We start from the raw sequence: 5488 nt of genomic DNA on the forward strand, positions 1-5488 counted from the left end.
AAAAAAGTAATTTAGATCTAAGCAAAAACCTGTGAAAGCAGGCTATGAAGATGTTTAAAAAATGAAGTGCCTGTCATTCAAGAGGACAGTAGAACTTAATTTATTGAGCAAAACTAAGAGGAAATATGATTGCTGTATATAATTTTAACCTCAGTTCATCTAGGGACAGAGGACTTCTTAAGCTCACAGGCCAGGCTGGCACAAAACCAAACACAGATAAATCAGACATCGACGAATTCAGTTTTTAGTAAGATTTGAAGTGAAAACCCAAGCCCTGAAACAGCTGTTTGTAAACAGCCTCCATTCAAAAATCATAAGGCCATTCAGAAAGTGTAGTATAAGACATGTATTTCAGCATAGTACTGCTTTTTCATGTCTTCTGAAGATTTTTCCTCCACCCACCCTTAGAGTGTATCTGGAGCGTGACCATAACAGTAAGATGTTAAACTATAATTAGAGAGCAAAAACAAATGTTATTGTAGACTATTCTTTGGAATAAGTTATTTCAGCTAAATTAAAATCACAACTAAATAATTTCCCTATGTGGAATACACTACTTATACAAAAAGAGTAAAATAGATTAGTATCTCCTACATCGTGGAACACCCCAAGGTCTTCCATCATTCGCCGTCTACGCATCTTCTCCATGTCATCCATTTTTCGCAAGACTGCTTCTGCAGTACTACGACAAAAAGTTGACATGTAAGAACAAAGATAGGCAAGTACAAACAAAAATATTTAAAACAGTACACATAATCAGCATGACATTTTAATAGAGTATGCACAAAGTAAGAGTCGTTGACGCTTAACCAAGTTTTTTAACACTACTTAAAAATCAGGTCAAATGTTTACTTTTTTAGAGAGAGAGTTAAGAACAAGCGATTGAGGATTTGCAGACACTGGTTTTGGGTTTATTTTCCCCTCTCACTGAACACAGTAAAAAAAAAAAAAAAAAGAATCTAATTTAGTAGGAAAAAAGAATTCTGAAGATCATAGTAATGTAACAGAAAGAAATTATAGCAGTTTTTAATAGCGCTTAAGTTGCTCTGCATGATAGCATTAAGTCATGTTTAGTTCACAGCCTTCCTCAGACAACAGGTTGCTTATTCTTCTCTTAACTGTAATTTAAGTTTCATGTTGATTTCCCATGACTGTATATGCTGGAAAAAACCCCATCCCGCTCCTGTTCCAGTTCACAAACTTTTCAGAAAACAAGGTCAATTTGGGCTTCACAAAGGTCATTAAGCCATGGACAGAGAGGCAGAAACACTAGGACTACGTCACTTTGGCTGTATCCAACTTTCCTCAGTATCTCAACTCAACCGAGCATTAGACAAATATTCATAAGCATGCAAGAAAAGTTAATTAAAAATGAAGGCGCTTCTGATGCTAAGAAAATCGATTTAGAGGGCAAGTTAAATCTACTGAAAGTCACACCGTAAAGTGAGTGTTTTGGTTCACAAGACAACACATAAACCCACCCAGCCCGTACATAGAAGGTGCTCTAGTATGAAGATCTCTCTGCAGCTGGCAATCACAAAATGAAGACACCGGGGGCCAATTTAAACATTGGCTGTGCCCAAACTCTTTACACGTGAAGCACTTCCCAAATACATCCTCACACACACACACACACACTCTCCAACCTGGAAGTCTTAAACAGCCACAAGCATCTATTTCCAAAAGACTCGGGTTAAACAGCTTGGCTGCGAAGGACAAAGGCCCACACGTTACCTAAATCACTGTATTAACAATAATTACAGGACATACTGGCACAGGCAGAGGCACAGGCAGAGGAGGACACCCTACCTGACCAACAGCAATGGAATGTTAGCAGAGGTTGCTTAACAACATCCTGCAAGTTCCGAGCCGTGCCACCCTGGTGGGACTCTGCAGTGGAGGGCACCTGAGCCCAGCAGGTATCACAAGGCCATATCCTATATGTAGTCTCAGCCTAACCACTGAATACATTTAGCTCTTGCTACCAGGAACAGTAATACCTTTTTCTGTTGTCAAAAGAAGGAGAAAGGTGCTAGCTGATACTATGCCATAGCACAAAGGCTTGCTAGTAAGGCTCATTTTAGTAGCTTTGCAAGATGATGACAAAAATCTCACTCACTCTGTTATAAGTTTGTCAAATAAAACAGATTGATTTGTAGTGGTGTAATGGCTTTGTCAAAGCCTGCAGCTTCGGCGGACCTCCAAATCCCCATTTTCTTCATGGACTTGTTCTGCAGCTTTTGCATCAGCTCTAGTCTTCAGTGTCCTGTTGACTAAAATACGTTAATGTATGAAATATTTTGAGACAGAACATATGTTATTCCCTTTATTTCACCGTTATTCTAGTAAAATGTAAAAAAAATCTGCCGTGGATTTTTTCTTTAAACACTGAATTAGAAGTTATTGTCACGACCACAGCATTCAACTTAAATGACTTATGTTAAAAGCACGACTTGTATAGCAACTTTTTATTAGTCTAGAAAGCCAGTCTGATGAAAACAAACACGCAGTTTTTGTTTCATGCAGGAGGCAAGTTTATTCCAGTTACTTCTTTCTGGAAAAGTGAAAACAAGAAATAGGTCTCTCTAAGGTGTTTTCACTCCATTCATGTAAAATTGTATCTGATAGTTTGGTTTTTTAAAAAATGTTTATGTGGGAAGTCTCTTCTTAAGATGCATAGTTTTAGTACACTGTTTAAGCATACATCACTTTCATTTTCTGCATCGTGACACAAAAGCTCTAGAAGATAAGAAATGTCTCCAGATAAACGCCCCAATATCAAAGAGCTCAAACGCTTGCTGCTTTAAAAAAACATCTGCCCAGTATTTACCACGCAGCATCCTTTGCCACAGGTTCGTTACTTGCACTATGTCCTGGGTTTGCATGGCAAAGTTTTGGTAGCGGGGCAGGGCTACAGGGGGACCCGCGCTGGAGCTGTCTATTCCTGAAGGACTGCACCCCGTGGAAGGGACCCACGCTGGAGCAGTTTGTGAAGGACTGTGCCCCGTGGGAAGGACTCGTGTTGGAGACGCTGGTGGAGGACTGTCTCCCATAGGAGGGACCCCACGCTGGATCAGGGGAAGAGTGTGAGGAGTACTCCCTCTAAGGAGGAAGGAGTGGCAGAGACATGTGAGGAACTGATCACAACCCCCATTCCCCGTCCCCCTGTGCCGCTGGTGGGGGGAAAGGAGGGAGAGAAATCAGGAGTGAAATTGAGCCTGGGAAGAAGGCGGGGGGTCGGGGGCGGGGGGGAAGGTGTTTTAAGATTTGGGTTTATTTCTCCTTACTCAACACTGATTTGATTGGTAAGAAATTAATTTTCCCGAGTTGAGTCTGTTTTGCCCATGACTGTAATTGGTGAGTGATCTCTCCCTGTCCTTATCTCAACCCACAAGCCTTTCGTTATATTCATCCAGCTGAGGACGGACAATGATAGAGCGGCTTTGGTGGGCACCTGCCCTCCAGCCAGGGTCAAGCCACCACACACTGTCATTAAAATAATTAAGAGAGGTCAATGAGAAAGTAGAGCACAATTAGAACCTGAATAACTACAGACAAAGTGCATTTCAGGCCCCTTCCCGTGTTCAGCCTGCGCCTGGCAGGATTCTGCCTGCAAATAACAGATTTTCCCAGCTGCCAGCAAGCAGCTTCACAGCACCAAGCCTGTTCGTGTGCTCCGCGCCACAATTCGCTTCCAAGGTAAATCGCTGAACTTCAGGGACACCTTCCTCATGTCTGTGGGTTTGTGCTTCTCATGACTGAATTACTTTTTAACTCACATAGAATACTGCAATATTCCCTCCTATTTGCAAGAACGATTGATTTTCAATCAATTTGTGTCCTGCAGACTCCAGAAAATCCATGTCACGAAGAAACCCAAGCCAAGGAACAGGTTCTCCAGTGCCTAAGAGCAGGCTGGGATTCGCACTGCGTTCTCCCCAAGCCTGCAAGGAATTAATAGCATATCCTCCTGTTTGCACCTACCTCTCTTCATACAACTCATAGGAAATTCACTGCCTTTGAGGTACCTATTCTCACAACTTCAGCTGATTTTGGCTGATGAGTTCAGAAGTTTTTGGGAGCCAAGTTCAATAGAGTGACCAAAGACAATCCTTCTCAGAAACCAGGCTAGAAAGGAATCCTAAGGAATTATCACTACTTACCTTCTTTATATTCTTCTTTTTTTGGGTCTGATTTCGGCTTTGCCAACTGCCTACGTTAAGAAAGAAGACAGAGAAAAGGAGAAAAGAATTGTTGTATTACAATTTTTGTATTATAGCATATCATATCGTATTGCATTGTATAGTTCCCCCTCAAGACTGGGGGACTTCACCAAGTTTACAATCCGGTGCTCCACATCATGCAAAAAAAAGCCTGTGGACCACAAGGATTCAGATGTCTGCTGCATACCATATGCACAATTCCATAAGGACAGACATTTCCTAACCTGCTAACCTTGAAGTCTCAACAGCACAAATAACATCTCAGTAATCAAAGCGGAGGAGAGATCTCAAAGGAGTTGGGAAGATACACATCTTTTTTATACAAGCAGAAGACTTTTACTAAGAAGAGGGATTCCAGTTCTAAGATACTGGCACTGGTATTAACATAATCGTATCCCTCTGCAGATTTTTAGCTGTATGCGTATCGTGATGTGACTCGTGCATGCTTTCACTTTTCATTCTATAAATTGAACAGAGATTGAACACCTGGAAATACAATACCTTGTAAAGTGTCTTCGATTGACGTTTTCACTTAATATTTCCATGCTTTTGTCAAAGCTAGAGTCTGAACAGGGCGGCATGTTTTTTCTCATTGATCTTAAAGAGTGTCCATTGAAACATCCCATTTTGCCAGAGGAAAAATCCTAGGGAAAATAAAAAAGGAAATAAGAATGCATTTATCCGAACCACATGTATTGAGTTAAGAAGGAACTTCTGCCTCATTTAGGCAAGTTTATTCTGTAACACTCCTGATTCAATAGCGGTGCAACTAACAGCAGGTAACTTGTACACCAAGAAGGAGCTCTCAGAAAAAAAGCCCAACTTTCAAAGCTAAAGCTCCCCTCTGCCACACTCTTCTTGTGGACAACTTGAGCTTAATATCCTTTGAAAAAGTTATTGCGGCAAAGCCTTTCATATGAACTTAGTGTTTCTTTAAAAACCCCCAAATCTTTTATTTCAAAAGTTGGTTCAGAGGAGCAGTCAAGCTTGACTTTGCATGTTCTGGGATTAAAATCTAGTTAGGAGAGTTTCTCTTCCTCTCTCTGTTCCATTGATAACTGCATTCAGAGGCACATGAAAAGATTTCCTTCCAGAGGATGGTATTTATCCCCGGGAAACCAAAGGGAACTCAAGATACACTTTTTTATGGCTGTTGATCTTGTTCACATTGGCATTTCTGCAAGGAGGGTGAGTACTATCACCTTTCCTATGTGAGGGGGAAAGCTATACCCATGAGAGGGGGCTTGTTCAGTTTGTTCAGCCAA

The 5488-nt window shown here is 41.2% G+C and overlaps 1 long non-coding RNA gene across 1 annotated transcript; it reads right to left on the minus strand.

The window, feature by feature from the left end:
• Positions 1-2151: 2151 nt before the first annotated feature.
• LOC129201362 (uncharacterized) lies at positions 2152-4857 on the minus strand. The gene is made up of 3 exons (XR_008575380.1): positions 4725-4857; positions 4164-4213; positions 2152-2273 (listed from the first exon to the last, which is right to left on the minus strand). It is a non-coding gene; the product is annotated as an uncharacterized LOC129201362 (long non-coding RNA).
• Between the last annotated feature and the right edge of the window lie 631 nt (positions 4858-5488).

The sequence above is a fragment of the Grus americana genome, unplaced genomic scaffold (genome assembly GCF_028858705.1).
Source record: "Grus americana isolate bGruAme1 unplaced genomic scaffold, bGruAme1.mat scaffold_996, whole genome shotgun sequence".
Classification (NCBI taxonomy): domain Eukaryota; kingdom Metazoa; phylum Chordata; class Aves; order Gruiformes; family Gruidae; genus Grus; species Grus americana.